At 44.9% G+C, this 12,352-nt stretch overlaps 1 long non-coding RNA gene across 1 annotated transcript; it reads left to right on the top strand.

The window, feature by feature from the left end:
- Positions 1 to 7,641: 7,641 nt before the first annotated feature.
- On the top strand, positions 7,642 to 11,259 carry LOC134761847 (uncharacterized). Its single transcript, XR_010141001.1, has 2 exons — positions 7,642 to 7,779; positions 9,483 to 11,259. It is a non-coding gene; the product is annotated as an uncharacterized LOC134761847 (long non-coding RNA).
- Positions 11,260 to 12,352: the final 1,093 nt, after the last annotated feature.

The following is a 12,352-nucleotide window of genomic DNA, read 5'->3' as shown; positions in this document are numbered from 1 at the left end:
ATCTGTAACTGATTCCTCTCTATTACCATATCTCACATTCTATTCCCTGAAAGTTGTGCTCTCAAAGAATCCTACCAGGAAACTATTTAATAAGAAATAATGTTGCCACCATCCCAAGAATAATCTGTCTTAATCAGGAACCTCCTAAAGACCCCAAAGCCTTCAAGACTTAAAGAAATGAAGGTCTAGGGGCATATAATTCCATTTGCTGACAGAGTGAAAGAAAAACGTGGAGAGAAGGCTCTCTTCAGTGTCAGTGACATCTCGGCGTCTTGCTGGTGCCCACTGACTTGTAAGGAGAGCTTGGTGGTCACCAATTCTCACTGCACATTGCGCAATATGGACCCACACTTTGGCACATGGGGTCAAAGGGGCTTTACTGGTTGGGGTAGTTGTATCAGTAGCCACCAGAGGGCAGCAGAGGGACAGAACTGTTGGTTAGAATAGAACGCTGGTTAATTTCTCAGGAAAAGACTGAAGAGTAGTCCGGAGGCATCCAACAGGAGAGAGCGCTACAAGTAGTGCACACCGTGACGTTTCCCCTGGGCAGAGCCCCTCTTCTGGGCCAATGTCTCTGTCCGCCAGCTGCTGGGAACATTGGCTCCTGGGAACATTGGCTCTTGGGAACATCGGCTGCTGACAGATGGATAGTTGCTGGGAATTGCCCTGCCCGGGGAACTGCTTCACCCAAGTTGCACCATCCCCGGAGGGATGGCCAATGATTGACAAGTGCAGGGATAGAAAGACCTGGCTCTTTTCCCTAGTTTAGGACAATTCTTAAGGGCCTTCCAAGATCCAAAACTCCAGGACTGGTTTGAAGCCTTAATTTCAGATCAGCTTCCCCTCTGTTCAATCCTGCCTCCCTTGCCTCCTTAGGGGTAGATAGCTTTCTGATTAATCACGCACCTCTTAGAATCAGCTTCCAGAGGACCCTACCTAAGACGTTTAGCTACTTGGTATGGAGAAGCCCAACAGTAAACCCAGAGGGGTGAAGGCGTAGCCCAGTATTCAACCTGGAACACTCATGAAACATAGGCGTGGATCCCAAGGTCAGAGCTGGAAGTGGACACATCAACAGATATCAGGTTGAGATGAGGCAGGAAGTGGAGATGCAACTAGAATCAAGTTCAAGGTCCAATCGAATTGGGGCTACAAAAGCCAGAACTAAGAAGAATGGAGTGGTCCAAGGACGGAAGTAGAATTACTTCAATAACACCTAAGCAGACCTGTTTATTTTTGCTGGAGCAGATGCAAGGAAGTTGGGATTTAAAATCTTCTGCCTCCACTTTCCTTCATGTCTGTGTCTCCCAACATCGAGGGACTGGCAGCACCAAGCCAAGGCCCTACCTAGGCACTGTGTGTGCTTGTGTTGACTGCAGTTGCATTTACTACCTCTTGGGCCAATCTGATCTCCAGGCCCCTAAGCTGGGATCACACAGCACATTCAGTCATGCTTCCTATGAAAACTTGGCCAAAGGAGATTGGCAAAGAAAGAAAGTTCTATTGCTTCTAGGCTCCCTTTCCAATTTCCCTAATTTTTTTTTTTTTTTTTTTTACCCTGGAGCACATAGGTCACTGCCTGTTTTCAAGTTCATGGTAGGATTATTCCACCTAAATAATAGAGGTACCTGCTTTTTCTTAGCTTCAGTAAAACCTGCTCTATCATGCCAGCTGTTGTTAAAGAAATAGACTTTTGAGAACATGTGCAGAAAATCCAGCATTTTGGAGCATGTACCAGAGGCCGGGGCCTCCACAGGGAGATGACTGAACGGCCTATGGATTAATGTACTATTATTACATTACTCTTTAAGCTTCAAAGGTCTGCCAGGAGGGCTAAGCTCACTATCTATTCCATGACATTTTAAGAACAAATAATACATTAATATATTTAATTTGAGAATAAACACATACATTATAGGCAGGGGATTTTGTCTATGCTGATAAGGCACCAAATGACCTTTCCAGAGCAATCCCAGCACACAGAGCTGAAAAGGGACGTGTTCCAAAAAACCTTTTGTATCTCTGGGTCATAATATGTGGGCTTTAATGCAGCGTTGGCCGGTGAGGAGCTGCAGCAGCCACGGTCTTTGGAGATGGGAGCTTTTGCTGTAATTACCCCTTCGACACTAATCTGCAGGAACACTAAATCTTGTTGCCTCAAATTAGTTAATCAATTAAGTGTCAAACCACAAAATGTTGGAGATTTTGGTTTGTATTTATTACCTTGGCAGGCACTTCCTCCCTCAGCCCCTTGGCTTCCTCTCTCTTTCCCTTGCAGGGGAGCTGGCTTTTAAAAATGACCAGTCACTCATTGTTTATTTCTGGCCTATTAGCAAAACAGTTGAAGTTACATAAGCCTGGTGCCCAGGACTGAAGCAGCCCTGAGATTGACAGCTTGGCTGCTGTTCAGGCAAAGTAGTGTATTTTCTAGTGCTTTCCTGGGATTAACTTAGAACACAGAGCTGATGAGCCAGCATCTTCTGCTGTGTTCGCTAAAGTCAGCCATTTTGGAGCCGACGGTAATTGATTGAGGGTCCTGTTTCTCCTTATATCACTCTCACAAGGTAAGCAAGGCACAGGCAGTGGTGTTTCTAGATTTCCCTGGCCAGAATCTCTATTATCTCTCGGTTTCGTGGTTCCCCCAGCAGCCCTGTCTAGACTAGTGATAGCTGTGGGCTCCAGAGGGACTAGGAAGTGGCTGGACAAGCTGCCCAGGGGCTGTGCCCAGAGCTCTGGACCTGGCTGCTTGTATATCTCATAGCTTCAACTAACATGACCTCCAGGAACCTTTCCATTTCACCTCAGCCCACTCTTACCATCTGCTCAGTTTAGCCACATAAATGAGCTCATCCTCCAATCTCAGAGAGGTCCAACCCAATAACAAGATTAATTCTACTTGATGATGAAAAACCCAAGGGAAGACATGGCCCCAGTATTTAAGGTACATATAGTCTCCTTGAAGGGACAGAGATTTATGTGCTTAATAATAAAAACAAGGTAATGTGTGTGTATTAATTAGTGAGCTGTGCACTAAGCATGCAACTCAGAGATGAGATTATCAGCATGGTCCTCACTACACAGTCTTGCTCCTTGGGACAACATACTATTTTTAGTTTGATAAGTAAGTGGGATTAGCCCAGTTGTTAAATGATAGTCTGTGGACTGGTACCTGTCTCTAGTGATTGCCTCCTTTTTTAACGTTGGGGTGTTAAAATGTTCCTTCATTGTGATAAAATGGTGACAGTAGGTCATCAGTTATTATTGCCCTCATGTAGCCGATTAAAAAGTAGACAACACTATGTTAGGCCCCAAAGATTTTATTTATCTTATATATAATTTATTTATCGTATATGATATATATATCATCTATATGACATATAGATGATATATATATGTGTATATATATATTTTTTCAGATGGTGTCTTGCACTGTCGCCCGGGCTGGAGTGCAGTGGTGCATCTTGGCTCACTGCAACCTCTGCCTCCTGAGTTCAAGCAATTCTCCTGCCTCAGCCTCCCCAGTAGCTGGGATTATAGGCGTCTGCCACCACGCCCAGCTAATTTTTTTGTATTTTCGGTAGAGATGGGGTTTCACCATTGTTGGCCAGCCTGGTCTCAAATTCCCGACCTTGTGATTTGCTCGCCTTGGCCTCCCAAAGTGCTGGGATTGCAGGCATGAGCCACCGTGCCTGGCCCATCTTGTATTTTTATTTCAAAACTTTACTTCTCCTTGAAATTCAAAAATATGAATCCAAATATCTAAAGCCCCCAAAGCAGTGTCTTCATCAAATCTGATTGCTCCCATATTATAACTGAAGAGATTAAAGAGGGAAGAGGGAAGTCAGCATGTATTTGTAAAGTGCCACTGCAAACTCTCTCTGATCTTGGCACTCTTGGGCCCCACAGAGTAGAAGACAGTGAGGGCTTCATATCTAAAGATGCCATACTCAGGTCAGCTCTGTGTATTCCAAGCTACGTATCTTTGCCGAAAATGCTAATGGAAACACTGAAGGGATTATAGCAATTTCACATCTACGAGAGACCTTAGGCATCATGGAGTCTAAATCCTTAATTTTAGAGGTGAGAAAACTGAGGCTCAGAAAAGGGAAGGGACTTCCTCAAGAGCAGTGGCCACCCCACCTCCACTTTGGAATAGATCATCCATCATGCAATGCATTGCTTTCCTCCAGCCCTACTGGGTCTTGGATGCCAGACTCCTGAGACTGCTTTAACTCTTGAACCGTGAATTTCCTTTGTCACCAAAACCTATGACAGGAATTTGATGGCTCTGGGGGTGGAAAAGGAGGCTGTCCTCTTAGATCAGTTATAGGCACTCCCCATAGAACACCTTTGGGGACTTCCCTGGTGTGAGTCAGATGACTCCTGAGGACTTGAGATAGTCTTCGGTAATGAAAAGACTTTGGAATCAGAGAGCTGTATTCAAACTTTATAGCTTGGGCCCATAGCTTAATCTCTGTATGGCAATTTACCCAGCCTTGAATCATGGACACAGAACTTACCTGGTGAGTTGCTGTAACAATCTGCACGGTGGCAGATGCGGAGCACCTGGAGCAGGGTAGGTATGCAAAAGGGGTGAGTTCTTTTCCCCAGCTTCCCTTCATCTGTATCATTCTTCATTAAGCTGAGAACACTAGTGGTGGGAGAGAGGGTACCATTAACACTTTACAGTACTTAGTGATCAGCTGGCAAGCTTCCTGACTAGGTTAGCCAGCCTCACTACCGGGAAGCCCTAAAGCAGTTCAAAATTTAAATAGTAATGGAAAAACCAAACCAAGAAAGACAACATGCTTTCATCCTCAGTGGATGCTGGGGTGTCAAATCCATATTATCTTACTTGTGTTTTAGTTCAGACTTAAGGAAATGCTCTTAGGGCGGGTAAAACAAAAATCCCTCTAACTTCATAGGAGACTCACTTGCCTCATGGAGTTTTGCAATTTGGACATTGCCCATCTCTCTGCAAGCATTAACAGCAGGCAAGAGCCCTGTGAACTCGATGTGTCTACAAGCCTCGAGGAGATTTAATGAGCCAGTCAATTCAAGGCCCCTTTGCCAGCCTGGCCTTATATGTCTGCCCATTTTAAATTCAGCCTTCTTTTCCTTTCTCAACACTTCAGATCCTTTTATTTTAATTTTCCCTTAATACATATAAAACAATGCAAAGAAATTCCTGGAAACCATGTGCCTCTCCTCCAACCAGACTTGGAGAGGGTGAGTCACTCAGCCTCGTTCTCTGCCTGCCTGCCAGCAAGACACACTGCTCAGGCAGGGCTTTTGTTTCCTCCAGTTATGATTTACGCAGGTGTACCCTGGGCAGGGAAGAGTCGAGTATCAATTTCACTGGGTTACCATGTTAAATGACCGATGCATGGATGGTTATTGCTGCCTCGGGAGCAAATGAAAGCCCTTCGCTTCCCTGACACCGCCGTCCCCCCTCTGCCGATGATCAGTTAAAAATGTAAATAAAAAGACTGCACTTTGGAGAGAGTCAGCTCCGAAGGGGTGGGGGGGAAATTGCAGAAGCGAAGTTTATTGATCCTCCAGTCAAGATTGATGGCACAATAAGAGCAGGAGGCGAAGAGTGATTTTGCTTTTGAAAACGTTGATGAATAAGCACTCAGGGGCAACAAATAGCTGGGCTCACCGAGTGATGGACGGTGGTGGGGGAACAAGATGCATTTTTATAAATGGGTGAAAAGAGAGGAGGACTTATTAAAAAAATGAATGACCACATGTGGCAGGGATATGCCAGTAGGGAGAAGAAAGCCATTGATTTATGTGTACTACTGGCATTTGAAAATTCAATAATAACATTGACAAATGAGAGGCAAACCTGGCCACAGGACAGCGCTGAGCCTGGAATGGAGAAAGAAAATGCCAAGGTCAGAGAGAAGGAACAGAAAAACATGCTTATGTTGGAAAGCCTTTACATTAACTCATCTATATAAAGACATTACAAAAATCCCTCCGCGATTAGTGCCTGACTCTTTGAGTCCCCAGGACTGGCAAGCAAATAGGGGACGGAAAGGTACCTTGTGGAGCCAGGGGTTCCAGCTGTCCTCCTGCCACCTGAAAGGATATTTGGGTGCTGCACTTCCTGGAGCCTCTGTGCCCTGCCGCCAGAGTCCAAAATAAAAGTACCCTTGCAATTTAGAGGACCCTTGCTGTTGACACCTACATTTTGTCCTGCGCTGTTTCTTACTGGGGCTTCTGTCGCTGGCACTTTCCCTGTGCTGATTTTTGTGACCATTGTTTTTGTTCACCATCATTTGTGCACACGTTGGCCCTCGGCTGTGGATCATATGCTCCCTGAGGACAGGCTGATGTCTTATATATCTGTAGCTCCCCTCGTGACTTGCAAATGACAGAAGGGCCATACCCATACCATGCCATTTATTTGACTAAGAACTCAGTGGCTCCAGCTCCTCTTATCCTTTTGACCTCCCTTTCTCCCCTCCATACTCAGCCTTAATGTTTTCTGATGGAAACAGCTTTCCCCTGATCTCATTCACTCACTCACTCATTCATTCATTCATTCACATATTCAATGAGTCCGTGCCAAGTACTTGCTCTCTATCAGGCACAAAGCTAGGTGAAAAGTAACATCAGATTATAGATGTTATATGAAATATGAAGGATTTGGTAAGAATCTTTTCTGAGCAGTGCTTGCACCTTGGAAGCAATGGTGACAGACCTCTCTGTGCCCATTATCACCCTTAAGCAGAAGGGTGCTGGAATGCCACTCTTGGTGGTTGCCTTTCTAAGAAAACTCTGAGAGCAGCTGAGCTGCTTTGGGGGGTCTTGGATTTGCTTTGCTTCAAGCCACCCATGGCAATATGTTATTCATTCCTTTTCCTTTTTCTTGCCAATCCCCAACTTACTATCAGTTGTTATTTAGCTGAAGAAGAACAATGGAAACAGTAGACCTGAAACATCTTCCCTGACTGTGTGTCTCTACATGAGAACACACACACACACACACACGCACAAACACACACTTCAAGGTTTTGACTCATGACCTGTGCTGGCCTCATGGTTCCCGTAGATGCTGCATCAGCTTCTCTGCCTTTAACCACAGGTGTCCCAGCAATGCAACAAGCTGATAATGGGATTTGGGGATTGGAATATTTTAGCCACTTAGTTCATTCCCTATTATTCTTTTGTTCCGTGGCTCTGCCTTAAATGGCATTGGAGTGTGAGAGGAGGAATCCTCTGGGGAGAGGGCTGTTGCACATCAGCTGACCTCTCTTTGTTCTGTTTGTCCCCCACTTTTGCTGCTGTTCCCCTGTGGCCAGGCTGGCTCCTATGACGTCTTTTCCAAATGCTAGAAGGTGAGAGGGGGCTGGAGCAGAAATATAAATCCTTGCTAATATCTTCTTGGAAGAGTCTGGAGCTGCAGTCTCTCCCAGGGGTTTGTCCACGGGCATGATCCAAGTGGCTGGACCAAACACAAGGCCCCAGGTGTGTGCATCTGATGTTAACTTAGGATTCCTATAGGTCTCCGTAGGCCCCTAGCCGTTCATTAAATTTTAAAGTTTAAAACTTGTGTTAACCTCTACCATGCCTTCTTTTCTCTTCCCTGATTTTCTCTCCTGCCTTAGTTCCTAGCCGCAGATGCTGGGTGTGGAGCTGAAGGCTGGGATGATGCAATCCATGGGTTGTGAGAGGCAACTCAAGGCTTTTCCAGCCACCTGTGGATTCTCAAACCACAGTAGGAAGGCAGCTTTTGTACATCCGCTCTTGCAGATCCAGTGACCACAGGTATAGCTATCAGATTCGCTTGCCCATTTGAGAAAACTTGTGTTGAACACATTGGTTGAGACATGTAGGTAAGCCGAGGAACGCGGCTTCCTTCTTTCTCACCCTGTGGGGACCGGGAGATCAGAGACTGAGACACAAAAAAGCAATTGTCTGGGTGTCTCTGATGTATTCCCTGGGGATTAGAGCAAGGCTTGGCACCTGGCAGACACTCAATAAATATTTGCTGCATAAATGAATGTATACAATGTATCAAATGCTATAATGGAAAAAACAGAAGTATGCACTGGGAATCTCAAAGTTTAATTTTGCGTCTGAGAATTAAGAATGCCTTAGCAGAGGGGATGACATTTGAATTTGGCCTTCAAGTGTGAATAAGAATGAAGAGCCATCCCTCTGGTCCAATCAGAAGATGAAGGGGAAGGGTGATAACAGAAGTCAGAGATACCAGTTTATAGAGGGTTGACATAGTTCAGGGGAGAGAGATAGTAAGCAACTGAACTTTATGACAGTAGTTATCATGACATTTTTTTGAGCATTTAGTATGTGCTATGTGTTTTCACACTCACTACGCTACTCAGTAAGACTGTCATGGATCTTCACAACATTATTCTTACCGACAAGGAGACTGAGGCTCAGAATACGTGAGCAACCTTCTGTGGTTGCACAGACAATGAGCCCAGGCTGGAGACCAGGTCAGTCTGACCTAAAGTGCTGTTAAGCCCCGGGCTGTGGGGAGTTTCCATGGAGCCGATTCTCGATTCTCACGAAGATAACAGCTGGCACACTGCTGTCATGCTGCAGTTCTCAGTAAATATTTGTTGAATGAGTCAGCCATTGTCAGTTACATGGGTCTGGGCAACTGAGGGGCTTGGCTCTGCTATTTTCCTTCAATGATGACAATCTCCTGAAGGACGTAAGGAGAGTTTTGGGAAAAATCTGTTGGTGAGCACTGACCCTACAGAAGTGGACTTTTAATCACAGAAAACAATCCTATGTCACTAAATATCAGAGCTGGAAAATAGCTCAGATAACCTCTTCAGTGGTTTTCAAAAGTGGTTTCTATTTTACCAGGGGAAAACCCTTTCTCCAAATTCAACATTATGGCTTTCTGAGTCTGACTGATAGATGGAGAAGGGGCTGTACTATCTGGTCAGACTGCAATGAGGGGTTCAGCCCACTACTCAGCCTCTGCAAAACCCCATGGTAGATTCTGATGTGCCACAGGGTTTTGGCAAATTAAGTAAGGGTGTAGGAGAAGGTACTCTGGAGCAGTTTTCAGGAATTTGGTGCCATGTTGGCTTAGAGAATAACACCGAGAGGGACCTTGTGAGAATTCTGTATTCCACATTTTTTTCTGGCTCCAGTTCCAGAATCCACATATTTGTGTTTCTGGCTCCAGTTCTAACAGTCAAGGCAGAGGGTGTGTGTCAGTGTGTGATGGGTGTGCAGCAACTGTCCCTGGAAGGCACTGAGAAACACCCAGTAGGACTCTTTAAGGACAAGCAAAGTATCTTCTTCATCGTCACATTCCCTCCTGGCCAGTACATTGCTAAGACTTAAAGCTTTCATTTGTTAACTGAATAAGAAAAGTTTGTTTTTCTTTAAAGCATTGCTAGCCATGAGACTTCCAAGTATTTTTGCTGGGAGAAATCTTTTTATTTTAGATATTTTCTTCCCTAAGTTGTTCTTTTCTTTCTTTTTAGATGAGGCCATCTTTTGTTCACATAGTAAGAGCGGGATTGGAATAGAGAGATGGGGAATGAGACAGAGAGGAGGCCTGCCACCTCCATTAGAGCATCATTGCTTGGAGAAAGGTGAGGCAATGGACTCCATCCCAGTCTGTTTTCTGCAGGAGCAAATTCAAGGTAAGTACAATTTTGTTAATGAGGATCTGAATAATAAACATCTTCCACCCATCCTGTTTCTTTTAAGGAGCCGTGCAGGCCGCAGGCCCTTGATAACTTCTAGCCATGGGCTCTGTTTCCCTGGCTACCTTCGCATTCCAGCTCAATGTGGGCCCTGCCTGCCTGGGTGGAGGGAAGGGAGGTGAATTCTTGGCTTTCTGAGAATATTTAAGACAGGCGTGGGGTAGATGTAGGAGGTGGAGGCTCCTGCCTACTTCCTTGACCATTGACTGGGAAGCAGTCCTGAGTGGATCAGAGAGGCTGATGTGATGTGAGTCTGCACTCTGACAAACTTGCCTTTTCTCCCATGGAGTAGTGGAAATTCTTTTCTTCCGGAGGCAGATCATCCCTCAGTGCTGTGTGGCCTCCAGCCTATCTCTGAGCCTAGGTTTCATTCATTTCCTGTAAAGTGAGGCTAATACCACTCACCTCATAAAAATGTTTTAGGGATTATATGTCATTATGGCTGCAAGCATACCATGTCTATGTGTCATATCAATGAAAAAGTTGTCTGTGATTGTATTTGACGCAAAGAGGAGGTTTCTCTCTGATGATCTCCCTGTGTGGGAAAAATCCTGAGTCCCAGGGCAATCTCAGATCCAGTGGCATCCCTCATCCTGGGGGTCTCCTTCTTGCAGCCAGGGCAGCTTGCATTTATCATCCCAGCATTCACAGAGTCCCCCCAGTTGGACTTTGCAGCACAGAGGCCTGGGGCCTGGATGGTGGGAGTGCGTAGGTGAGGCGGAGAGGAGGAAGGAAACGACACTTGTGGGCGTGTTCGGTGTGTTTGTTTTCCATTTGCTGTTTATGGGTGCACGGTTGGGGCCTCTAATTCCATGGCGCGTGAGTCATCGAGTGGGAAGTGTGCACAGCCCTGTCTTCATTTATACAAAGCCTTCTAAGGCGTTCCTCCTTCCTGAGGTGTGGGATCATGGTGAGATGTGGTGGGTGGATGTAGTCTGGTTTAACTTAGTCCATTTCTGGTATGATCGCTTTTTTGGCAGAGCATCTGTTACTTGTCATTTACAAGCTTCCCACCCAGAGCTGCTGTAATCCCTGGACCCAATCACAGCCTGGAAAGTGGTGGGACAGAGACAGACAGCTGGACAGACAGGCGGACAAACAGATCAAGGTTGCAAGCTTCTGGTAAGAGAGGCTGAAGAAATAGATCTCCCTTCACTGCCACAGAAGTCACTGTGACGACTAGGTCATATTTAATATTTATCTGCATGTTTAACTGCTGGGATTCCCGAGAAAGGCAAGAGAATCGTGGAGTCATATAGTCCACGTCCTTTCAGCTAGGTTGAGAATATGGGTGACAGGAGTTGTTTCTGGATGCCTTGTTGGCCAGATTTTTTTCACTGCTGTTTGCCATGATCTTGACCCCCAACATCATGGGGTCTAATTTCAACACTGAAATTAGACATTTGTGAGATGAACCCTTAAGCTTTGCTCATTTATCTGGATATACCATGGAAACACCAATCTCAGACATCAAGTGAAGTAAAGAGAAAGAAAACAGTGTATGATTTTATATTATATGAAATTAAATGTTTATTAAATGGAATATACATGACTTTTGTTGTTGTTGTTGTTGTTGGCAGTCCTGACCCATAGGAAAGCACAGGATTCTAGCATGAATTCCATTTGATGAATACATACTCTTTCTTCTTGAAGGCTGGATAAAATATATGAGTGATTTGACCAGGCTGGGGAATAAATTAAGAGAAAAACAAAAAAAATCAATAAAATATTTTTCTTCAGGTTTAGTTCCTGGCTTCAGCTCATGGCATCTGAAATAATGGTTCTTGGCCCAACACAGTGGCTCATACCTGTATCCCCAGCATTTTGGGATATCGAGGCAGGCAGATCACCTAAGGTCAGGATTTTGAGACCAGCTTGGCCAACATGGTGAAACCCTGTCTCTACAAAAAAATACAAAAATTAGCCGGGTGTGGTTGCGGGCACCTGTAATTCCAGCTACTTGGGAGGCTGAGGTCGGAGAATGGCTTGAACCCAGGAAGCAGAGGTTGCAGTGAGCCGAGATTGTACCACTGCATTCCAGCCTTGGTGACAGAGCAAGACTCCATCTCAAGAAAAAAAAAAAAAGAAAAGAAATACTGGTTCTTCTCCTTACTCCCCATTTTCCAGGGCACGGTACTTAGCCTCTGCCTTCTCTGTTTTCTCATCTGTAAAATGGGGTTAATAATACTTTATTGGTACTATGAAGATTACATGAGTTAGTGTATGTAAATTGCATAGAATAGTGCTTTGCACATAATAAACATTCAACACACATGAGCCATCCATATTATTCCAGTGGAAAATGCCACTCATCTGTGAGCCCCATGAAGGCAGGGACATAACTATCTATTGTCAATGTTTAGCACAGTGCTTGGTACCTAATAGACCTCTAATGAATATTTGTAGATTGAACAATGGGTACGCTTTGGATGGAGACTGTCTAAATTCTTGAGTTCATAAAGCATTAGAAGACACGATTTGTTATTGTGAGGATAAAGTCGGTCCTTTCTATGCTTACAGTAGCTTCCATACCTCAGCAATGACAGAATACACAGACAGGTCCTCATGTTGTGAGTCTGAGGCTCAGACCAAACGGGCCAATAACCTGATGTTCAGCATGGCAGGATTTAAAAACTAGTGAAGCA

Source organism: Pongo abelii, chromosome 7, assembly GCF_028885655.2.
Source record: "Pongo abelii isolate AG06213 chromosome 7, NHGRI_mPonAbe1-v2.0_pri, whole genome shotgun sequence".
NCBI classification, from domain to species: domain Eukaryota; kingdom Metazoa; phylum Chordata; class Mammalia; order Primates; family Hominidae; genus Pongo; species Pongo abelii.
Note: the sequence above shows the minus strand (reverse complement) of the source record. Positions and strands in the feature narration are given on the sequence as shown.